This window comes from Triturus cristatus, chromosome 8, assembly GCF_964204655.1.
Source record: "Triturus cristatus chromosome 8, aTriCri1.1, whole genome shotgun sequence".
NCBI lineage: Eukaryota > Metazoa > Chordata > Amphibia > Caudata > Salamandridae > Triturus > Triturus cristatus.
In genome coordinates this window covers 531058825-531081640 of record NC_140591.1, presented here as the reverse complement: position 1 = coordinate 531081640, position 22816 = coordinate 531058825, and positions in this window count along the sequence as shown.

Sequence of the window (22816 nt, the reverse complement as noted above, 5' to 3'; positions counted from 1 at the left end):
CAGAAGTTAGGAGTCCTAACTTTAGAACTCCTAAATGCCTTCTGTGAATACCAAAAGTCTTAAAGTTAGGATTTTTCTCAGTTGAGGAGTTTTAAAGTTAGGAGTCCTAACTTTACTACTCCTAAACTGAGAAAAATCCTAATTTTAAGACTTTCGGTATTCACGAAAGGCATTTAGGAGTCCTTAAGTTAGGAGTCCTAACTTTACTACTTTACTACTCCTAAACTGAGAAAAATCAGAACTTGAAGACTTTTGGTATTCACAGAAGGACTCCTAACTTCTGTGAATACCGAAATGAGTAAGTGCCTTCGGTGAATACCAAAATAGTAGTAAGTTTAGGATTGTGTCTTAAGTTAGTTCTGTGAATCGGGCCCTAAGAGTGTAGGTGAATAACGACAAGAAGCTAGCAACTAGGAACACATGACAACTTAGACATGATATCGCTTTTCTGATTCTAGGGCAGGGGCCTGTCTGCTATGGCTTTGTCATACAATGTATAATATAACATTGCAGTGTCTCCTGCTGTCCTGGCAGTATACTGGAGATGTACAGTTCCAATTGTCTGCACTAAGTAATTATTTCACCGGAGCCTCCCAAGCTTTCCATCATTGAAGGGCACATTTGTATCACCTGAAGCTAACATGGATACATTTTATTTATGACCTTGATATTATCAACAAAATGTATCTGTCACAATATTCAAGTCTGGTGTGAATTTGGTGTAACTTGATACACATGGAATTAATACTCAAACATGATGCAAGGAGGCTACTACGTATACAATGAATATATTGCAAGTACTTTACTGAATCACTGAAAACTCCGGCTTGAGTTTTACCAATAGTTGCCAAGCTGACAATGCTATCCATGTGCCTTTGACTTTGTGTAATGTCCAGGGTTGCCGCTGGTCTCCCCAATTTGCAAGAATTTTACATTGGTATGTGGAAAAGAAGTATGTGACTTGGTGCTTTAAGTCATTAAATGTCTTTTAATAATACTGTATATTAGTAGGATGACCGAAGATGGCACTAACAGATCTTCCCTCTGCTGTTTGCACTTTTTTGTACATGAGTTGGCCCATGAGGATGAGGATACGTTTCTGTCTGATAACCTCTTCAGTGAGGACCTGAAGATAACACATACTGAACTTCACTTCCCAATGGTATTTAGAGACCATTTTTATAGATGATATAGTTTAGAAGTCTAGTTGGCTTTTAAGGACAGTGCTTTCAATGTAGACTTTATTGTTTGGTTAAAACCATTACAATTTAAAACTTGTTTGATTCAATCATAAAAAGGACCGCTGAATAAAAACCCACAATAGCATTGTAGAGAGATGATGGTCAACTAGAAAACACAATCGATTTGTTTGGCAGTTGACACTATCTAGTGACGGGGATAGGTCTGATATAAACAAGTTAAAAAGGAGTGGAGCCAGCACACAGCCTTGTTTAACGCCAGATTTAGTTCTGATATTCCTGGACACGTGGGAGCCTTCGCCCAGCTTGATTCTAATCCATGTTTCCAAATGAAGTTGGACACTTGCATGTAAAAGCATCGGAGGTATGCCCCAGGACTAAAATTTTTGCCCCGGGGTACACATTCGAAGGCCGCTTTAAAATGAACAATGAACAAAACAGCAATGCAACTGGGTTTATTAAGGTGCCGCTTTCTCCATCTTGACAGTTAAGGTGAGTAATTTAGTTGTTTTGCCAGAGTTAGCCACAAAACCAGTCTGATGAAAACGGAGCCGCTTTGTTTTATCGGCCCAGGCCTGCAACTCTTCTAATAAAATACTAGCAGAATGTTTGGACTCGACGTCTAGGAGTGCTATCATTCTGTAATGATTAGGGTCATTTCTCTTCCCGCCTTTATGAATTGGGTGAATGATAGCGCATCGCCAGGACTCTGGGACGGTGTTGCTTAGCCTACGGTGGAGAAACAGGGGGGTCAGGTGAGCTGACCATAGGTCTACGTCGAATTTGAACATGGCCTGGGGAAGACCGTTTGGCCCTGGAGCTCCTTCGGCCCTGGCTTTCCTTATGAACATGAGATCCTGTTTTTTAGCTCATCTGATGACACTATGGTCTCCGATGGTAAGTAATTATTTTTCGCCAGGCCCTCGATTATTAGCACTTCTGTCACGTTAGTGGATGAGTAACTGAGATCTGATCGCCTAGGGCTCCTGGGTTCTGAACATAGAAGCACTGTGTTGGCTAAACTGTGGGCTTCGGAATGGTCATCCTTAGTGTTATGGTCTTTAAAATGCGATGATAAGCATTGGCTCTATTCGTCTGCACTGATGTTTGCATTACCATCACCACTTCTACCTCACAGACCCTGGTTTACAAGAGACCAGAATTGCTTTGAATTTAGATTTTTACATTCGTGGATAAGCTTCAGCCAAAATTGATCCAAAGCCGCTTATTTTTCCCTGCGCATTGCAATCTTGAAGGCTACCTGGGCTTGCTTGAAGATTATAAATTTGGTTTTGTCGTCTGGGCTCTTCCTAGATAGGCGTAGTGTTCGATCACTTTGTGCTTTTAATTGCTTAGTCGCTAGAGAGATGTGAAATTGGGATGCTTATTGCCCTATACTCCGCTTTGGTGGCGAGTCTTCAAATAGTTGATTTATGAAGCTGTCCCAGCTGCTAATAACCGAAGTATCTGCCTCCAGTGATAAGTGTAATAGAGCTCTAGATTTTTCCATCATAGGGAGAGCCGTAGCATCCGACCATTTTATTCGCTTTAGGTTTTCTATTTGACAATCTGAATGGGTATGAGCGAGTTCCTGGTGACATGGGATATAGGCTGATAGTGTTATGATTTGTGGCCGGTGGTCGCTCTCGCCTTGTGATGCGATGTAGTAGCTTTCGATCAGGGGAAGTATCTCTCTGCTCCCTAAGGTGAAGTCCAAGAAGGAGTTTTTTCGACCGTCTGAACGGGTCCATGCAGGGGGAATGTCCATATGAAGACGCCCTTTCAGCACGGTGAATCCTACGCTGCCAAGCTGAATAACCACGTACTCCCCCAGTTTCGATGGTCTGTTTCCAGTAGGAGTCGACTGTGGAGCAAAATGTGCGGTTACCATTGGGGGATCAGTCTCTATGTCCTCTAAAGAGTTGCAATGGAGATTTCTGTTGAAGTCTCCTGATATTATAGTTGTTATGCTGCCGTGCTCACTTAGTAGATTGCAGACGATATTGGTTAAATTGGCCATTTTGGATTTTTTCTCAATGGTAGATGGGGAAATGTAAACATTAAGGAGAAGCAACTGCCTATCAATGGGTGAACTTCCTAACACTATACCAGAGAGCCAGTTTTCTTCAAATTTTATCTGTGTAATGTGTTGGGATAATTTAGTTGATACATAAATTTAGAGGCCGCCACCCGGCCTACCAAACTTCGACTGTCTTGAGACCAATGATGTAAATTCCAGGTAGCCTTCTATGAGGGTGCTCTCTACTGCTCAGGTTTCCTGTAAGAGAATGTTGTCATATTCCTTTAAGAAACCGAGGGTAACCGCTGATTGATTTTTCAGCCCAAGTCCGTTAATGTTCCAGGCCATGGTGAGCGATGTTTCAATCATTCCGTGTTCTTGATAGAGCCTCTGGCAACCATGACCAATCCACCCTCTCAGGGATTTGCTGGTTAAATTTGTGCTCTGGAGTTGCTGTTGGCGAATGGCTTCTTGCTGACTTTAGAACTGAAAAAGGGTACGAAGTTATGCTAAGGGAATGAGCCTGGTTGTTTTCTAAAATTGATGGATAGCAGGGGACTCTAGGTGTTGTGATTTTTATGCCCCAGTTTTTAAATTGTTCGGTTTTTGACTGAACGAATTCTTGAATTGTTGGAGAGGCTAATGTGAGTTGGGTTGCTTCACCCATATTGAATCCTGTAGTTGGTATAAATTCAATCGCAACTATATCTTTCGATTGCAGGGTACTTAAGTCCAGCAATGATTTGAAGAGATTAAAAATGTTCCCTCGAGGATCGTGAGGGCCTCTTGAGACAAATTCTGGGGTTAGCTTCAATTTAGCGTCTGGGCTGGGCTGTTGATTGCTTGCATAAAAACCTCATCAATCAATGCCGGCTTTGTTTGTTTTGAGTTTTCTTCATTTGGCAGCTTTATTGTGGCTATGGCAGGCGATTGAGGGGACAGTTCTCGGTAATGGGTGATTGGAAGTAAAACAGGGGGTCTTTTACTTGTGGCCAACAACTGGTGATGATTTGATAAATTTAAGGGAATAAAGTGAGCTTGCTCTTTGGCTGTGCACTTTGGACCTATGTTGTTGTCCTCATTCTCGCCGCTTTATCGGCCGTTTTCGGCCAGAAAGCGGCGATAATTTTATCGCACTATTAGCAAGGTCACGCTATTGTGTGAATCCTTGCCTCAGCGCCCTTTCTCTTAATGCCCAGCTTTGCATCTCTAACAAGATGCAAAGTGGGCGTTCCTCCTCAAAATAACGGGAGAAATGTTGCTAACCGGCATTTCTCCTATTTACAACCTGCACACTAAAGAGCATAGCGATAAGAAAAGTAGCGCTAACCTTGGTTAGCGCTACTTTCCTTATGCCTGCTTTCAGGTTTACTTAGCCATTATATACAATGGAAGGTGGATATAATGGCTAAGTCCACCCTGCCCTATCAGCAAGGTATCGGCTGTTTTTTGTGAGATTATTGCTGGTTTTCCAGCGATGATCGCACATTTTGTAGCTATCGCTGGTATTTTTAGCGCTTTTGAGATAAGCGTCTCTGATAGCGCGCTATCTCAGCAATAAAACACTGCGATAGCAGGCGATAATTATCGCCCCTTTTGATGATATGCCCCCAAATCTTTTACCTCTTCAAATGTAGCAGGGTGAGGTGGTATTTTGCCAGGCAGGCGGTGGCAGGAGATTAGCGGGAGATTAGCGGGAGATTAGCAAGCACAGAACTTTTGGGGGTATGGCATGGGTTTGATCAGAGCTCCGAGCTCCGTAGTCCGTTCTACCCCCAATCACGGCTCTCTGTTTCAGCTCCCTTTTCCACTCGTTTCGCTCTGCCCCCAGGCAAAGTGTCCAGTTCGATCACAGGAGCGCCGATACGCCACTCTGCCTGTCCGCCTGCTAACCCGTTAGCCCACTCCTCCGGTTCGCCGATCAGCTGGTCCATCAGCAGGAAATCAGCACAGTGCATTGCAATGAATTACGTTCTACAAAATGGCTGTCGTGATTATACTTTTACTTTCTTAGGATGAGTTCCAGTTATAAGGATAAAAATACAATAATGGTTTAATTGTAAACTTCCTGTGTTGATGCAATTTCATGGCATTCTGTTCTTTCTGAGTGTGTTTGGTATTTCCAGGTCTGGTATGACTGCTTGATAAAACTGTAAATCCATGTCCAAGGGAATCTGGGGGAATAATACACCCAATAGTTTATGTACCACGTAACCCAGAAAAAAACCTCAGACTTTTGACTACAGCACCCATATTTACAGGATAGAATGAAGAAAACTGAGTACAGTATTATAGCAATAATTTGACAAAAGACTGGTAGTTGAGTCCTAGGTGTTTGTGTCATAAAGACAAAATAGATTTAGGGTTGAATACTCAAATTGAGCCACCTGTTTGACATTTAGTGCTGGTGAAATATAAAGGATTGCAACTAGGAAGTAAGCATGATCCACTCATCATGATCCACTCATCTCTGGGTGGATGATTGGTTGCCAGTGGAATTAGGTGCACCACAATGTCCAGTTGATTCTTACATAATGAATCATGTAGTGTTAGTATCACCAAAAATTTAAGTCAGAGTAGCTCATACGCTGTGCTGCCATTTCTTTCTAGGGTAAAGAAAGCAGGCAAAAGGTCATCTGTATCAGCATCCTGCCAACTGACTGGCGGTGTTTAAGCTAGAAGTGGTGTATTATGGGAAATGTAGTACAGCAGACACTCCTCCTCTCGATAGTTCCACAACTGTGTGTCCAGTGCTTCAACAAGTGGTTTTTGGTGCTCAGCACCAGTGTTTAATTATCAACACCAGCACTTATGACAGTCTGCCACATTGTGGTTGTGTTTGACTAATTTAGAGATAACCACAACTGCAGTTGCCTATTAATTCAATAAACATTAAAAATTACTATATATGAACTTCATAGCACCATGCACTCTACTGGGCGGAACAACAACTCCCACCGGAACTACAATGGGGCTGGCTGGGGAGCTGGCAGAGGCCATGCTGGCTTTGGGGCTCCTCGGTTGCCCACAATGATTAAGGCTGCTGTTTGGTGCCCCGGTGGGCACCGGAAACCTACTTAAAAAAAAAAAACATCGCCTGCCAGGTCCCATTATTTGTGTTGGCTGGGGAGCCGATAGAGGCTGGGGGGGGCTGTGGGGCTCCCCAGAGGTCCCTAACTTTAAGAAAGTATTTGGGTACCCCTGGTGGGCGCCAAAGGATCCAATTTAAAGGCAAGTAAGAAAAAAGAATAATACATGAGAAGCAGAAGCAGCTCATTTATTATTACCTGCTCCATGTAAGGAGCTCCCCTTAATACCCTAAGGGTTTTATAAATTATATAATATTTTCCTGGTGGCAGCCCTAGAAGAGGCAGAGGCACCAACAGCCAATTTATTAATGTTGTGGGGGGGGGGGGGCTGCAGGGAGCACAGCAGCCCCCAGAAATAATGAAAAAAGACACAGTAAGTATCCTGGCTCATGTAAGCTTACCATATTTTCTTAAAGAACTCCAAGCTGGAGCTGTATGCTCTTCAGCTGGAGTGGTGGGACCCCTTGTGGTGTTTTTAGGGTTGGATATACTGACCTGAAAAATGTTTTAAGAAGCCTCAAAGTCATGTTGAAATGTGTTTTAGAAAGGCTTTATAAAAATATTTTATGACAATTACTTTTATTAAACATTGCAAAGGGGGCATATATAAAGTATATATATTTGATTAAAGAGGCCTGTTTTTTAAATTTTGGCTCTCTGACCCTTTAACGATATCAGTAGGTCTTTCTTACTTCAAATGACATCCTTTTTAGGTTTTAGGTCGGCCTTACATTAAATGACACACTTTAAATTGTTACATACATAGTCAGCCATGCATGCTTATGCGGGTGAGTCACAGGGCCCAACCAAAGGCCAGTGATGTCACTGACCATCTCATGAGTGATGCCATATGTGACGTCATCAGCAGTGCATTGCGGGCGCGCGAGTTATAGTTAGCTGAACTAACTATAACAGGGGAATTTCAATGGTTTTGTATGAGTGAAAAGTCCAGCTAACTATAACGCCCCTGAAACCTATGGTTTTTTCAGTGAATTTCTAAGGTATTTTAAATGCTAATTCCTAACTATAAATTGCCTGAAACCTATGGTTTTTTCAGTGAATTTCAAAGGTTTTAAAATGCTAATTTCTAACTATGCCTACAGAGATAGGACATGTGAAGAAAGAAGTAAAAACGCACAGAAAGAAAAAAACAAAATGCAGAAAGAAGCAACAGAAGTCCTCAAAGACGAAGAAAAGTGCAGGAAGAACAAACAGAAGAGCAGAAAGAAGCCTTGTTGCAAAATCATCCTGTAACTTTTTCAGACGGATACTGGTGGTAACTGAGTCTGACTAACCAGTCCTAGAGCCAGTGCTATGTTAAAAGACACTCAGAATACAGTGAAAACACCTACATACACTAGGGAACACTGTGCGTTGGGGTCCCCCTGTGATCAGCATGACCTCCTCTGTAAGCCCCTAGTATATAATAGGGCAGGAGATTAAAACTACCTCTTAAAACGCGCCACAGGGCGTGTTTGCACACGTCACCTCAGGCCCCGTCCCCTCACTTCCCCACTGTGTAAACACGCCCTGTGGCTGTTTTAAGTTGGGAGATTAAGTCCCCTTGAATCCTGAGGGTCCCTATGGTCCAACTAGACCACTAAGTACCTCCAGTAAGCGCCACAGAGCTGCGTTGCAGAGAGATGTAAAAACGGGCACGGCCTAGACCTCCTCTCTGCAACGCAGCGGAGTGGTACTTACTGGAAGCACCTGGTGGGCTAGTTGGTTCCCAGGGTCCCTCAGGATTGAAAGGGAATTATTTCCCCAACTTAAAACGAGCCACAGGGCTTGTTTGCACACGTTAACTCAGGCCCCGTCCCTTCCCTTCACCACTGTGTAAACACGCCCTGTGGCCGTTTTTAGTTGGGAGATTAAGTTCATTTGAATCCTGAGGGTCCCTAGGGTCCAACTAGCCCACTAGGTACCTCCAGTATGCGCCACAGAGCTGCGTTGCAGAGAGGTGTAAAAAGTGGCACGGCCTGGACCACCTCTCTGCAACGCAGCTCAGTGGCGCTTACTGGAAGCACCTGGTGGGCTAGTTAGCCCCCAGGGGCCCTCAGGATTGAAGGGGAATAATTTCCCTAACTTAAAACGCGCCACAGGGCTGGTTTGCACACGTTAACTCAGGCCCCGTCCCGTGCCTTCACCACTGTGTAAACACCCCCTGTGGCCGTTTTTAGTTGGGAGATTAAGTTAATTTGAATCCTGAGGGTCCCTAGGGTCCAACTAGCCCACTAGGTACCTCCAGTATGCGCCACAGAGCTGCATTGCAGAGAGGTGTAAAAAGAGGCACGGCCTGGACCACCTCTCTGCAACGCAGCTCAGTGGCGCTTACTGGAAGCACCTGGTGGGCTAGTTAGCCCCCAGGGGCCCTCAGGATTGAAGGGGAATTATTTCCCCAACTTAAAAGGCGCCATAGGGCGTGTTTGCACACGTCACCTCAGGCCCCATCCCCTTCCTTCCCCACTGTGTAAACATGCCCTATGGCCGTTTTTTAAGTTGGGAGATTAAGTCCCCTTGAAGCCTGAGGATCCCTAGGGGCAAAATAGCCCACTAGGTACCTCCAGTAAGCAGCACAGAGCTGCGTTGCATAGAGGTGTAAAAAGGGGCGTGGCCTCAGAACACCTGTCTGCAACGCAGCTCCCTGGCGCACACTGGAGATACCTGTTGGGCTAGTTGGCCATCAGGGACCCTCAGTCTTGAAGGGGAATTAATTCCCCAACTTACAACTGGCCAAGGGGCGCGTTTGCAGAGGGCTGCAAGGAGGGGGCATGGCCTCCAGCACGATGCCGGTCTTTTATTTATTTTATTTTTTTAAGAAGGAGGGCTGTGTGGCCCCCCTTCTTTTTCTAATTTACTGGCCCTGGGGACCCCACCTCCCAGGGCCTGCACCCTAAGTTTTTTTTGTTGAAAAAAATTAATTTGGCCCTCCCAAGGCCTTAATCGGACCCCGGGGACCCTAACCCCCTGGTCATGGCCTTTTTTAAATTTAAATTCTTTAGGAGGGGGCTGCGTTGCCCCCCTCCTCAGGCCACTTATGGCTCCGGGGACCCCATCCCCCGGAGCCGGCCTTTGTTTTTTATTATTTTAAAAATATATATATTTATAGAAACACCTAGGACATGCTGGACAAACCGTATGTACCTATCACCATGACGATTTGTGTGATATTCATTAAAAGGTGACTATGCATAGAATGAATCCACATGGAATGTATTTACACCGCTAGTGAAGCTCTGACGTGTCTAACGCCCTACCGTGCCTAATCCCGGTGCCCCCGCCGGTGGGTACTCTCCAAGTAGACACCCTTGTCGTTTATTTATACAAACATTGGGAGCTATTGACGGGCACATTTAATATACACGCACACCAAGCCATTCAAAGGGGATTCGACAAAAATTCGACCAAACTATGCAAGAAACCCCCCTCACGGTTAATAAAAAACACATCCACGGCCGGATGTGTAATACTTTTTATTTTACACTCTGGAAAGGAGACAAACCTCACTTGAGAGTCACAGCGTGCTCCTGGCTGAGCCCAATGCTCTGTTACACCCACCAGTGCCCGCCGATCGCCTCACACCTCTGTGTTGTATTCCACCAGCTAGTGCGTATGCTATGACACTCTCTAGCCCATGTGGACTGTAACACCACCCCGTGAATATGTCATGCCACACTTGCCTTCGCACGGGATATATTGCCCCATCTAACGTGCCTTCCTCGATGTGTATGTTATAACGCACAGCGCTATGCCATACATATTACAATCTGGGATCCATATCTTTGTCACAGTGCATTTGCAACTTTACACTCCCCAGCACATATTTTATATTACAACTTTAGAGACTAGTTATGTTACACAACACTTCCCTGTGCATATTACACTCCAAGGCGCATATCGCATAGCACGCGCTAGTGCCTGTGCTAGCTCGCGCTCTCCAATGAATCTGTCATTGCACACAATGTATTGCATATTATATTTCACGCCCCGGTTCATCTTATATCACACTTTTTGGTGCATAGTTTATACCATATACTATATCTAGTTTTCATTTTCAATCGTGCTCTCAGGACTATGTTCTATATAACACTGCGTCCACCTATCCTTTTCACGGGCATTACATTTTGCGATGGGGGGTGGAGGGTCAAGGGGTAAGTCTGCCAAGTGAGTCTGGAGTCACAGTCACAAACGTCCTCTTCTTCCTGAATAAAAGTGAGATTATGCTGCATACTTGTTCATATTTTAAGTAGTTCGCACAGACACACATTTTAAAAACAATAAAGTTCCTAATACCCACCTTCTCTGAACAGTTAGCTTGCTGCCCCATCCACCTCCTCCCTATCCTCTGTTGTCTGAATCCATGGACTAGCCTCCTCCCTCCTGCCATGCATGGTCTGATGTGCTGCCACTGCCCTCCATTTAGCATGATGTACCAGTCCACTCCTCCTGCCCTCCATTGCCCAATTCTATGGCCCATCATTGACCTCCTGCTTAGCCTCTGTGCTTAGCTTGCTGCCCCTATTCTCCTTCCCCCTGCCCTCCGATATCTTTGTGCATGCCCCTGCTCCATCCTTTTTGCCCACTATGTTCCATGGACCTGCCACTCCTATCTACTCTGAGTGTTCTGTTGAGCTGCCACTCCCCTCCCACCTGCCTAGCATTGTCAGATGACTGTAACCTGTCCCTGCCACCTCCACCCTGCCTGTCCACATGCCATGCCCCTATCCCCTTCCTCCTGTCCTCCATGGTCCATTTTACTGCCACACCCTTCTGCCCTCCCTGATCTGTTGTGCTGCAACTGCTCCTCCTGCCTGCCCCGCGCGGTCTGTTGTGAGGCCCCTTCCCCTGAACTCTCTTGTCTGTGCCCAGGTCCTGACCCTCCCTTCTATCCTCCATGGTCCTTTGTGCATGCCCCTGCACCCTCCTTCTTGCCCATCATAGCCATTGTGCTGCCACTAACCCTCCCGCTTGCCATGCATGGTCTTCTGTGCTGCCATGGCCCCTCCCACCTTCCCTGTGTGGTCGCTAGCTGCCCCTGACCCCCTCCCACCTTCCCTCTATGGCCTGTGTGTATGCCACCATAGTCTCATTGTTGCTCTCCATGGTGTGTCTTGTTTCTAGTGCCCATCCTGCCTGACCTCCATGGTCATCTTGCTGCTCCTGCCCTTCCACCTTGCCCCCAGCCCTCTGTTTCCATGTGCAGACCCCCTATTCCCTCCCTCCTGGCTTGTCTGTTCCATTGTAATGCCCCTGATCCGTCCCTCCTGCCCTTTATGGTCTGTTATGCTGCAGCTTTCTCTTCTGTCTGTCCATTATGGTTAGCTAGCTACCATTGCCTCTTTCCCATCTGTTCTCTGTTGTCCATGTGCATGGTCCTGTCCCCTCCCCATTGCTTTCTATGGATTGTTGTGCTGCACTCCCGTCCCGCATGCGCTGTGTGGTGTACTGTGCTGCTGCAAACCCTGATGCCTGCCCTGTAGGGTCAGTTTGGTGCTCCTCTCCATGTCCCTCCTGTCCTCTGTTATCCGAGTCCATGTCCCTACCCCAATTCCTCCTGCCTACCATGATTCAATGTACCATACTTGCGAGCATTTTGAACTTGGTAAGAGGGAGATTCTGAAAAAAAACTGGGGTATTGATTTTCCCCTTTGAGTTACATTGAAAAAGAGGAGATTGTAGACAGGAGACAGATTAAATAAAGCCCATTTGAGCTTAAAAACATTGGACGTTTCCTGGCTGAAGCGGGTCTGTTGGCATGTATGGTTGTACTACCACTGCCTCTTCCTTCTGCCCACAATGGTCTATTATATTGCCACACCCTCTCTTGCCAGTCCTGTATTGTTGGTTTGTTGCCCCTGCCCCCCTTTCCACTGCCCCCCATAGTCTGTTGTGCTGCCACTGCCCTTCCTGCCTGCCCAGTGTGGTCAAATTGTTGCCTCTGCACTCTCCTATCTGCCTTCAATTTTCAGAGTCCGTGCCCCTGGCCTCTGCCTCTCAACAGTATCCCAATGAACAACTAGATTGCTAACATTCTATATTTAATACAAAAGTGTGGAACGCCTGACGTCATCTTGATGTAATCAAAACTGTAATACCTAGAGTATTTCCTTTAGAAATTACATACATGAGAGGGTCTTATTTGCATCACAATTATGGTTATTGCTCTAAAAAACTAAAATGAGGACATATTTTCTGAGTTTTCAAATAGCGACAAAGAACTTTTACATTATTTGTAATCTTTATGTTTTTTATCCAGTTGACCACTTGATTAAATGTTGCACCTTGGCGAGAGGATGTGGTGTTACTTCCAGAGCTGCAGACTTTGCAACTGGGGAACCAGGTTGGAGTTTCTGCTTCAGCTCAACATTCTGTGATTGTGGTCAAATAACTTAATCTCCCCATGTCTACAACCAAAATGAATTTGATCTTGTGTGATGTAACCAATGCTCATGTAAAGCATTCCAATACCTGACAAGTATGCACTATATAAAACTGCAAATACACAAAAAATAAGTGTTTTGCACACTTCTGTCATTGGGCTACATGTGGGCTACATCTGGGTGATATTTGTGCTGCATTTAGGCTCTTTTGTGTCTGGTGGCCATCTTGGGAGATTTATTTGTTATGAAGTTTCCTAATTTCCTCATTTACTGCAGTCTCCTCAGTAGGAAATGCTTTCAGTTTTTTACTTTGATTCCATCAAGAAGGTATTCAGATATGTCACACATTTGCCATAAATTCTGAATGTTAGCACTCTAGTTGCTCATTAGATCACTGTAGTAAAGCTACTGCTCACCACAGAAGTCTGCTGCTGGTATTAAAAGTGCATGTTTCAGTCTGCATATCAGAATTTTGTAATGAAATAGAAGAGGATTTGAGAAGTCACTCAAAATGTGCCCTATTTTTTCTTTCTTCAGCACTAATCATAATTTCTATGGCAAAATGTTCCCCCTCATTGTGCTCCTTTTTAAATTAAATGTTTTAAGTGTTACCAGTTTATTCCAATCAGGATGGCTTCAGGTGTGCCATACTTTTGTCATTGGTAAGACAGTAAGCGCTCTAGTTGTTCTTAAGAACACTCTGGGACATTCTGTCATTAGGCTATACTTGGGCAACATCTGGGTGATATTTGGGCTACATTTGGGCTCTTTTGTCTCTGGTGGCCATCTTGGGAGATTTATTTGTTATGAAGTTTCCTAATTTCCTCATTTACTGCAGTCTCCTCAGTGGGAATACTTTCAGTTTTTTATTTTGGTTCCATCAAGAAGGCATTCAGATGTGTCACACATTTGCCATAAATTCTGAATGTTAGCACTCTAGTTGCTCATTAGATCACTTTAGTAAAACTACTGCTCACCAGGGAAGTCTACTGCTGGTATTCAAAGTGCATGTTTCAGTCTGCATGTCAGAATGTTTTTATGACATAGAAGAGGATTTGAGAAGTCAAAATGTGCCCTAATTTTTCTTTTTACAGCACTAATCATAATTTCTATGGCAAAATGAATCTCCTCATTGTGTTCCTTTGTAATTAAATGTTTTAAGTGTTACCACTTTATTCCATTCAAGATGGCTTCAGGTGTGCCATACTTTTGTCATAAGTAAGACTGTTAGCGCTCTAGTTGTTCGTTAGAACACTCTGGGACATTCTGTCATTGGGCTGTACTTGGGCTACATCTGGGTGATATTTGGGCTACATTTGGGCTCTTTTGTGTCTGGTGGCCCTCTTGGGAGATTTATTTGTTATGAAGTTTCCTAATTTCCTCATTTACTGCAGTCTCCTCAGTAGGATATGCTTTCAGTTTTTTACTTTGATTCCATCAAGAAGGTATTCAGATATGTCACACATTTGCCATAAATTCTGAATGTTAGCACTCTAGTTGCTCATTAGATCACTGTAGTAAAGCTACTGCTCACCACAGAAGTCTGCTGCTGGTATTAAAAGTGCATGTTTCAGTCTGCATATCAGAATTTTTTAATGAAATAGAAGAGGATTTGAGAAGTCACTCAAAATGTGCCCTATTTTTTCTTTCTTCAGCACTAATCATAATTTCTATGGCAAAATGTTCCCCCTCATTGTGCTCCTTTTTAAATTAAATGTTTTAAGTGTTACCAGTTTATTCCAATCAGGATGGCTTCAGGTGTGCCATACTTTTGTCATTGGTAAGACAGTAAGCGCTCTAGTTGTTCTTAAGAACACTCTGGGACATTCTGTCATTAGGCTATACTTGGGCAACATCTGGGTGATATTTGGGCTACATTTGGGCTCTTTTGTCTCTGGTGGCCATCTTGAGAGATTTATTTGTTATGAAGTTTCCTAATTTCCTCATTTACTGCAGTCTCCTCAGTGGGAATACTTTCAGTTTTTTATTTTGGTTCCATCAAGAAGGCATTCAGATGTGTCACACATTTGCCATAAATTCTGAATGTTAGCACTCTAGTTGCTCATTAGATCACTTTAGTAAAACTACTGCTCACCAGGGAAGTCTACTGCTGGTATTCAAAGTGCATGTTTCAGTCTGCATGTCAGAATGTTTTTATGACATAGAAGAGGATTTGAGAAGTCAAAATGTGCCCTAATTTTTCTTTTTACAGCACTAATCATAATTTCTATGGCAAAATGAATCTCCTCATTGTGTTCCTTTGTAATTAAATGTTTTAAGTGTTACCACTTTATTCCATTCAAGATGGCTTCAGGTGTGCCATACTTTTGTCATAAGTAAGACTGTTAGCGCTCTAGTTGTTCGTTAGAACACTCTGGGACATTCTGTCATTGGGCTGTACTTGGGCTACATCTGGGTGATATTTGGGCTACATTTGGGCACTTTGGTCTCTTGTGGCCATTTTGGGAGACTTATTTGTTATGATGTTTCCTAATTTCCTCATTTACTGCAGTCTCCTCAGTAGGAAATGCTTTCAGTTTTTTACTTTGATTCCATCAAGAAGGTATTCAGATATGTCACACATTTGCCATATTTTCTGAATGTTAGCACTCTAGTTGCTTATTAGTACACTGTAGTAAAGCTACTGCTCACCAGGAAGTCTGCTGCTGGTATTGAAAGTGCATGTTTCAGTCTGCATGTCAGAATTTTTTAATGAAATAGAAGAAGATTTGAGAAGTCACTCAAAATGTGCCCTAATTTTTCTTTCTGCAGCACTAATCATACTTTCTATGGCAAAATGAACCCCCTCATTTTGTTCCTTTTTAAATTAAATGTTTTAAGAATTACCACTTTATTCCAACCAAGATGGCTTCAGGTGTGCCATGCGTTTGTCATAAGTAGGACTGTTAGCGCTCTAGTTGTTCTTTAGAACACTCTTGGAAGCTGCAGTGGAACACAAAGGAATCAACTGACAGTCTCTGCCCTTGTTGGATGTACATGTTTTACTGAGAATGTCAGACTTCATTCTCACATGACTGAGAAAGATAATGTGAATTTTCACAGAGAATATGCTATCAGTTAGCTTATAGATCACCTTCCAAACCTCTGTGGGAAAAGCATGAGAACATAGTTTTGTCTCCAACATGATTCATGATATCACAGCAGAAGGCTTTTTCACATGGTAAAATCACCTTAGAACACACCACAATTCCTAAAATTAGTATGGTACCATCAATAAATGATTTATAATGTAACTAAAGTCTTAAAACCTTCTATTTAACTGCAATGCTTTTTAATGAGGTGCTAGCATGTATATTGGTCCCAAGATGGCTGCCAACACTTCTTGGATGAAGTGCTGACAGCCAATCAGATCTCACGATGAGATGTGTGGTTAGGCTCCGCCCAGATATATATGTGATTTTACTTTTGATTTTCTCAGGAACTACTGAACGGATTTACACCATTTAAGCAAAAGGCACATGCCTGACCTGAGGACTACCTCTTTGCCAAATTTTAAGAAATTCTGTTCAGCCGCTCGGGCTGTACCTTCGACTAAAGGTCCTATGGGAAAATGCATGGGGAAAACATGTTTTGAGACCCCCTTTTTTCTCAGCCGCCGCTTGACGAATCACCCCGAGACTTTCAGGGTAGGAGCTGAGCGGGGCGCCCCATTAGTTTTGAAAATTTCACGAAGATAAGTCAACCGGCGCCAAAGTTATTCAAAATAGAATTTTCAGATTTCCTATGGGAACTCGGTCCTAACTATAACTATCTACTGGCGACCGCCCATATTACCTACTGGCGGTCGCCAGTAGGTAGTTATAGTTAGGACCATGTTTCCATAGGAAATCCGCAACATTCTATTTTGAATAACTTTGGCGCCGGTCGACGAATCCTCGCAAATTTTTTAAAATAGGTGGGGCGCTACGCTCCGCTCCTACCCTGAAAGTCTCGGGGGGATTCGTCAAGCGGGGGCTGAGATAAAAGGGGGGTCCCAAAACGCGTTTTTCCCATGCATTTTTCCATAGGACCTTTAGACAGGGCTACAGCCCGAACGGCTGAACAGAATTACTCGAAATTTGGCAGAGAGGTAGTCCTCAGGTCAAGGAAGTGCCTTTTGTAGGTTTGGTGTAAATCTGTTCAGTAGAATATGAGAAAATAGCCTTTAAATCAATATATATATCTGAGCCAGCTTACGGTGCGCTTACGGTACGCTTACCGTACGCGTACGGTGGCGTGAGCGAGCACGATTCTGATTGGCTCTTAGATCTTAGTAAACATTCGAATCGGTCGAAACCAGGAAGCGGCGGACGCCATTTCGTGTGTTTCACTCAGAAAAAAAAGAGTGATATCTTGAAAAGGGGGCAAGGAGGAGAGTTACAGACCCCCTAACATTTGTAAGGGGGTCAAAGAAGGACAGAAAAGTACAAAGAAACCATTTATTGATTTTAAAAAAAAATCGTGGGGTACGCGTACGGTAAGCATCAACGTACGCGTACGGTAAAAAAATAAATAAATAAAAGAAATGAAATGCAGATTTAAGAGTTTAGATATTAGGGGGCTCTAAAAAGAGCCGTTGTGTTTATGAAGTGATTTTTTAGTGGTACCTACAAGTAAGTACCGATGCAGAGTCTAAGGTTCAAGAGGAAGACTCTGTTCCCTTCATCATTGAAGTGCACACCATCTCCTCTATAAATGTCTTGCATGTCATAACGCAAGTTGTTGTGGTAAATGGAACCCATACCATAGTCACGGAGGAAAGCAGAAACAGATTTGTTGACGTGCTTTCTTGCTTTGTCAATCTGCGGACAGAAATGATTGGACCAGTTCCATTTTTGCCTTTGGCATAAGTTAGAAAACACAAAGGCAGTTTTAGGGAAAAGTGAAAACAGTTGTGCAAAGGTGTCCTTCATAAGCATTTCCAGACCTACCCCAGTCAAAGTGCCTAGGTCATTGCCACCACAGTGCACTATTATGAGGTCAGGGTGTTGGATTTGCATGAAGGATTTCACCAATGGCATCAATTGGTGCCACTTTAACCCTCTCTGACCAATCCATTTAATGTCTACATTTGGCAAAGCAAGGTCTCTCACCATATCTGTTTTCTCTGCATACTGTTCACTCCAGAAAACATAGCTGTGCCCTACAATCCACACTGTGAACATGTTCAAAGGAGAACTGGATGCACTCAGGAGGTGTAATTCAGTAGAATGGTAAAAAGAAATGAAAGACAGTTTGGAAATGGAGGCATACATATTTTTTTCATAAAAAAAGAACTGATTGGCTGTTTCATACCATTCTAGAATAAAAACTAGGCTGTATGTGTAAATTAATAGAAGCATGTTTTGTATTGGTACAGAAAAATGTGTTACCAAAGAACAGTACTATGGATTTGCTGTTAGGTTTGAAAAGTCAAGAGCACTCTTGCTCTGTGGAATTGAAACATTGTTTGGTGAACTTCTGACCTAACTTCACACAGCAGTGTTCCATGAGCTGTTGCTATGGTAGCAGGCAGAAGTCAAGTTGGGGGAAGGGTACTAGGCAGAAGTCAAGTTGGGGGAAGGGTACTTTTGGAAAAGGGTTGGTTTTCAACCAATAGAAATGTGTGATTACATTTGAAAAAAAGGGGGAAGCACTGAGATTTGAAATTAACATGTATATGTGTGGAAAAAGAGAGGGAAAGTTTGCCATTATCTGGTTCTGCTGAGAGGAGAGAGGTGTAAAGAACAGAGATCCTGGCTCTGATAATCTGCTGTTTGAGTGCCACATTTCTTTCACAGCTAACTAATTTTAAAGGTGAGTTTAGAGTTTGAGAGGGGATGTATATGGTAAATTAAGAAATGAATAATAGAAATGGAATTCCTTTTGTTGAAGTTGTGTTTATTATTTTCTGTTTTGGGAGAAATTTAAATGTGAGGAACATGTAAAATAATATGGGCTATGTTTTCACGATAAATTAAGGTGTACTGGTAAAAATAAAGAATACTTTAAGGGTTTGAGGTTGGACTCAGTAATGCAAATACATTCAGCATCACTAAGGCTGGTTGTCCTTGCTAGAGTGTAGGCAGTCACCCAGGTTACACATGGTGGTGGTCTGAAAAAGCAGTTTGGACATGTAGTAAGTGTGCTTTCAAATTGGCAAAGAAATTTCGTTTTGTGACTAATGTGAAAACATGACTCTGTGTGCAAATAGGAATTACAGGCAGAGATTTATTGCGTATTGCTCTGGTGATTTCACAGTTGCATAAGATGGAAAGGGGGAGCCATTTTTTGGTGCAGAAGCAGACTCTTAGCACACACCCAGCTGCTTACCCTGTGGAATCATGCACAGTATTCACAAGCGAGTGGGGTTTGAGGTTTCAGTCAGTAATGCAAATACATACAGCATCACTAAGGCTGCTTGCCCTTGCTGGAGTGTAGGCAGTCACCCAGGTTACACATGGTGGTGGTCTGAAAAAGCAGTTTGGACATGTGCTTTTTTAAGAATCTGAAAAGTGGATTCATAATGTGTCAGTCTGTAAAAGTGTTTATCACTTGCCAAAAAAAAGAGTAGTAAGTGTGCTTTCAAAATGGCAAAGAAATTTCGTTTTGTGACTAATGTGAAAACATGACTCTGTGTGCAAATAGGAATTACAGGCAGAGATTTATTGCGTATTGCTCTGGTGATTTCACAGTTGCATTAGATGGAAAGGGGAGCCATTTTTTGGTGCAGAAGCAGACTCTTAGCACACACCCAGCTGCTTACCCTGTGGAATCATGCACAGTATTCACAAGCGAGTGGGGTTTGAGGTTTCAGTCAGTAATGCAAATACATACAACATCACTAAGGCTGCTTGCCCTTGCTGGAGTGTAGGCAGTCACCCAGGTTACACATGGTGGTGGTCTGAAAAAGCAGTTTGGACATGTGCTTTTTTAAGAATCTGAAAAGTGGATTCATAATGTGTCAGTCTGTAAAAGTGTTTATCACTTGCCAAAAAAAAGAGTAGTAAGTGTGCTTTCAAATTGGCAAAGAAATTTCGTTTTGTGACTAATGTGAAAACATGACTCTGTGTGCAAATAGGAATTACAGGCAGAGATTTATTGCGTATTGCTCTGGTGATTTCACAGTTGCATTAGATGGAAAGCGGGAGCCATTTTTTGGTGCAGAAGCAGACTCTTAGCATACACCCAGCTGCTTACCCTGTGGAATCATGCACAGTATTCACAAGCGAGTGGGGTTTGAGGTTTCAGTCAGTAATGCAAATACATACAGCATCACTAAGGCTGCTTGCCCTTGCTGGAGTGTAGGCAGTCACCCAGGTTACACATGGTGGTGGTCTGAAAAAGCAGTTTGGACATGTGCTTTTTTAAGAATCTGAAAAGTGGATTCATAATGTGTCAGTCTGTAAAAGTGTTTATCACTTGCCAAAAAAAGAGTAGTAAGTGTGCTTTCAAAATGGCAAAGAAATTTCGTTTTGTGACTAATGTGAAAGCATGACTCTGTGTGCACACAGGAATTGTTTTTAGATATTTAATTGGTGAAGGTGTTATTGTGATTTTCAAGTATACGAAAGGGGTTTATAGTATTTTAAGATTACTAAAGAACATAAAAAATGTAGTAATATATTTAAATAAAATAAAGGAATTTTTTTTTAGTTTTTTTCAGGTATTGCTGAAGAGCAGTGAACAAAATTTAAGATGCCTACAAAATCCAGAGTAAAGAAAGACCACAAAAAAACCTATATTTGAAGACAACTGGAGGACCTAAGTTAGTGGGAGATGCTCATGTTGGGAAAAAGAAAAAATCTTCTGGTAAGCAGACAAAATTTAAAGAACATATTCAAAAAAAGGAAAAATGTACAAAATGTCTGTACTGGAAAGAATGTTTTCAATAAAAAAGGACAGGAAAAATTTGAGAATTTAGTTAATGCAAATATACCTTCTGCAACTAAAAAGATTAACTTAAACAGAAAAATAGCGTTTAAAGAGATACGTAGAAAAATGTTTCAGAGAAGAATTATGTCCAATTTGATAAAGGATGTGAAGAAATATAAGCAAAAGGCTAAGTTTTATAAGAGAAAAAAAGAAATTGAAGCCATTGCAGCAAAGGCATTAGAATTAAAAAGGAAACTATTCATTTTAATTTTGAATAGGATGCGTACATTAGATAAAATGGTTAATGTACTGAAATCACAAAGCAAAAGGAAAAGAGTAGTTAACAGAACAAACTTTTGTAAAGTGTTTTTAGGAAAATGGATGCATAGTTCAAGTAGTGAACCTTTTTTTAATGAAGAGAGCTATTTTCAAAGTAATAGTTTGCTGCATGCAGTTGACACCAGAGGTCGTGCTTACGAAGTGAAAAATGGTTGCATAATGGAGAAGGAAATAATGGTTCCAAGAGATGAGGTACAAGTGATGGCGGATGAGGCTATGGGGAGACATCCTAAAGCCCCAGTGTACACTTGGAATTGTAGTAGTATTTGCACTGTGCGTCAGGAATCTATTGATAAATTTCGTGAGTTTCTAAGAGAATATAGTAAAAAAAGTGTAAAACAGAAGATTAAGGTGCTTCAAAGTCTAGATCCATGCAGAGTGAGAGAGAATACTGGTTTGCAGGGTAATTCTCTGGCTTGTCTATCTAGAAAAGTGTGTAATAGTGTTTTCCATCATTTTAGGATGCTGGCTGTTCATCATACTGAAATGAGAAAGTTTGTGAGACGGTTGTATTTTGCTAAAAGTCCAGCAATAAAGTTAGATGAATTGAATAGGGCTCTGTTCCGTGGATCGGTATCAGATGTAGAGAAGGTTGTTGATGAAATTCAGTTTTGTTACTTTGGTCCTGAACAAAACAGTGCAGAAAAGGACACAGTAAATGAGGAAGAAGTGGAGGAGAATGTAGAACCCTCTGTAAGTAAGACATTTAATGATCACATAACAAAATTTGCAATAATCTCTAATGAAAGACCAAATATTACTTGTATTTGTTGCCGCAGAACTCATTATAGAAAACAAACTAGGAATGTTGATCTCTACAGAAAGAGTGAAAATGAAGATAATTATAAGTGGAAGGATTTTGCCACATATATATTTCTTGAAAATTGTTTTGAATTGGGTGAAGATCAGCGTATTTGTAAATACTGTTACAACAAGTTAGAGGAAAATAGAATGCCGACCAGAGCTGTACATAATAATTTAGAATTGGATGCTATTCCTGCTGAACTTTCTGAATTAAATACATATGAGTCTATACTCATTCAATGTGTTCATCCGTTCCAGACCATAGTACGTATGGAGCCCAAAACTGGTAAATTACCTCCTTCAGATTTACTGAGAGGTTTAAAAGGTAGAGTGGTGTATTTGCCCTTGGATTTGAAAACAAATATGGAAACTATTGATGCGGATACTTTGGAAACTGAACCATTAATTATTCTGGTTAATGGTGTACCTACAAAGAATAAGAAGATTTGGCAGGAGCTGGTAGATGTACGGAAAGTACAAAGAGCAAATTTGTATTTGAAAAGGAATAACAAATGGTATGAATCAATTTATATAGAAGAAGAAGAAGAAGAAGATTTACAAGAAGACACAGAAACACCAACTGGACAAATTGAAAAAGTGGACAAGTCAAAGGAAGAAGAAATTTATGAACATTTTAGCATACATCCTCTTCATTCAAAAGAAGTTATGGGAGACAATATTGATCTGTTTCAGATGAAGAAAGCAAAAGGAACTCCCGTGAGTGTATGGGAGGAGAGCTTGGAAGCTCGATGTTTTCCCCAGCTGTTTCCTAAAGGAAAAGGAGGACGATACGATGAACGTCCGGAACAGATTCCAGCTTCTGAGTATCGGACTACAAGACTATATGCTGAAGATCCCAGATTTCGACAAAGTATTCCTTATTTGTTCCATCTTTTCTTTGAAAGCGACTTGTCTACACTGTCTTATGCAGTAAATCACATTTTAAAAAGTGGAGTACATTTACAAAATGTGTCTGCTAAGGATTTTATGGAGAAAGTGCAGCACCGAGATGATCATTTGGAAACACAACTGATCAATCTGATGGCTTGTCAGCGTGGGACAAATGAATATTGGTACAGACGCCATGGTGAATTAAAATGCATGTTACGGAATTTAGGAACACCAACATGG